The following is a 3,152-nucleotide window of genomic DNA, read 5'->3' as shown; positions in this document are numbered from 1 at the left end:
ACTAATTGACACTGACAGTTGTTATCAAATTGAATTTATATACGATATTTTACCGATTTTATATTAGTAATTGATTTATGTCATAACTACAAATGTTAGATTGAACCTAGATTTTTATTTTAAATTAAAATTATTTTACTCGGAGACAAATCAGAATCATGTTTTAATTGTTTTTGTTGAATTTCTACAATCGCAGTGAGAAATCATCAAATTGTCATTGATTTGATGTCTATTCCATTGACATTTCTCGTGAGATGTCACAAAAAAATTTTAATTGAATCAATTTTCAATAGATCGATTCATTCAGGTCCGATCTTTTAATAGATCGATTTCAATCAATCCGATTTTAAATCGATTAAAAAATCGATACAATTAATGGAGATCGCACATCCCTATCGGAAAGTAGATAAAGCGCACACATCAATCGATAAACTCGAGATTGAATTTCAACGTATGGTTTTGAATATATATAAATGGGATTATTGTAAGCAGTAAAATGACTTGTTATAAAATCAACATTATATGACGAATGGTCGTTGTAGAAAGTTAACACTTTCACTGCCGAATTATCGCAATTTATTGTTTTTGATATAACACGCAAAAAAATAAAAAAAATAATAATCATTTTATTTGCACGAGCATTTTAAGCATCAATTTAATTATAACCCTGAAAAGAAATGTAGTCATTTGCATAATATTATATTCTTAGCTATCTTCTGAAGCAGCTATCGAAATATAAATGATATTTAAAATATTAAATGAAGATTGAATAAATCAATGTAGTACATATACATTGAAATATTAATAGATAAAGTAAATATAATTTTCTGTAAAATTCATAAATTTTGATATTTAAATCGGCAGTTTGATGAATTAACACAGCGCTCCGAATTAACTCTATCAATAGTAGAAAATTCAGCCGATACCGCCCAGAACGAGAAATTGGAAATACCATCTCCAAAAAAATGTATGACACATAGCCGTCGATAAATCCGGAATCCCAGATACGGATATGATACAGGATTTACGTCACATATTACACGAGGAAACGGCAATGTCTCGATTGAAAGAGAAAGGGAAGAATCTTTGTAAACTATAAATCCATCCTCGCGTGTATACATACAATTTTATTTGCTCCAATGGTACAAGACGTTCTCGCGAGACAAGATATCGGTTTCGGATTCCGGAGGCAGCCCTCTTTCTTTCTTTTTTTTCTCCTTTTCTCTCTGAATAAAGATACGCTTCCTGCGAATGAGAGTGCATATTCTCGGTTCCGCTTCCGACTCTGATTAGGACGGAGCTTTCGATGGTGCGGAAACGGTCGCGTCGGCAGTGGACCCCGAGAGCCGAGTTTTGGCGACGGGCCGCGGCCGCGATAGGTCGGCGTCTGGAGTACGCGCATCTGGGTTACCGGCGTCGCGAGGCGACTAGGCGAGTGCCGGGTGCCGAGCGAGTGCCGAGTGCCGACTGCCGACTGCCGCGAGACGGCCGGCCAGTATCGTCGAGGCGCGCGGCCCGTTGCGACCGTCCAACCCTTACAATCCTGTATCGCGCTTATGCATATACGCATATGTCGTAACGCGTGAACGGGTGCGAGGCATTTTTTCGAGGATCGACATTCTCCGACATTCACCTCTATCCCGCTTTAATTTCCGGTGAGTTTTCAATTGTTTTCAAGTACGCGCACTTGCGGTGTGAAGCGAAGGAGCGCTTCCGATTTAAGAGAGAGGAGAGTGGGGAGGAGGGGAAGGGAAGGAAGAGAGTACAGAGTGGAGAACGGTAACCAATACGGTGATCAACCACAGCATGCTGGAAAACCTCACTTCCTATCTTAAGTTAGCGTCCATTAGCAACGATACCGACGGGAGTACTTAGTTTTGGAAGCCGGGGTGGAGGGGGGGGATGTCTTTATAATTTCGTGGAGAGTATTCATCGAGTGTGCCCTCGCTCGCGTACCATCGACACGAGGACTACATTTAATGGTGCACAGGAGAAAACGATGGCTTTTCATAGTGATAAGTTTCACGTTGGTGCGCACCTCGACGGTGTCCTCTCTCTAATGGTGAAAATATAAGAACATTTACCGCAATAAATGTCTCTCTGATATACTTCGCGCGTAAACTTTTTGCTATACGACTCTCGGCGGGACACATTCGCGAATTATATGAAAAATAACGGTCGTTCAAAATAATAAAAAATATCGTTCGTCTTCATTATTTTTTCGGCAACCACTTCAAAATTACCATTAATTACCATTATGATAATTAATTTACTCTCTATCGGAAACCTGTGGAAAATTTGATTGCTTCAGTAAGTTAAGAAGTTTAAGAGAGCAAAACGACACTACTCGTGAGTTAGATAACTTAAATTTTTTAATTCGGGTATTACGTGCAAATGAAATTTTTAGAACCAGATAATTTTAATTTCAAAGGAATGAAAATGGAGAGCGAAAAAAAATGAATATATATGAATACGCAAAATTCAATTAAGAGTCCAAATTGATCCATTTCCTGATTTCAGAAACTTTGTTTCAATTGATTATTTGCAAATAAAATTTCGTATTTTGTACAATTTTGCAAACAAGATATGCTTGTGCAATCAACAAACACACTGCATGTTTTAAGCAAAAGCCGAGGATTATTAATGTCACGTTAAAGTGTTCAAAACTTTTTAATGCATTATCGCACAAGGCAACATCGAACTTTGTGAATTTTAATTTGCAAAGTACCATTAGAAAAACACGCCATAGGAATTTTAATTTCTCGCCAATTTTGACATTAACGGCCAAGCTTGACAGCTTCTTTTACGTAACTTTTTCAACAACTTGTCAGAGTTATGGAGATTCTCGCTGTGGATCTCGCGCGTTTACATTATCCACGAACGCAGTCATATAATATCCCGTCGCTCTATCGCATAATGCGACTTTAGATCAGTGCGAATAAATACGATAAGCCCTTATATTCATGCACGCACACGCGAAACTGGGCTGCTGAAAATTACGCAATCGAGAAAATCGGGATGCGCGTCGACACTATTTAATGAAAATTGACGAAGCATGACGGGGCGCGAATTTTGAGAGCGCAATACAATCACGAGCGCGCGCGCGCGCGGATCCAATAATTATGATGCAATTTATGATCGGTATTCAAGCG

Source organism: Trachymyrmex cornetzi, unplaced genomic scaffold (genome assembly GCF_001594075.2).
Source record: "Trachymyrmex cornetzi isolate Tcor2-1 unplaced genomic scaffold, Tcor1.1 scaffold883, whole genome shotgun sequence".
NCBI classification, from domain to species: domain Eukaryota; kingdom Metazoa; phylum Arthropoda; class Insecta; order Hymenoptera; family Formicidae; genus Trachymyrmex; species Trachymyrmex cornetzi.
The sequence above is the reverse complement of the archived record's forward strand: the minus strand, read 5'-3'. Positions refer to the sequence as shown.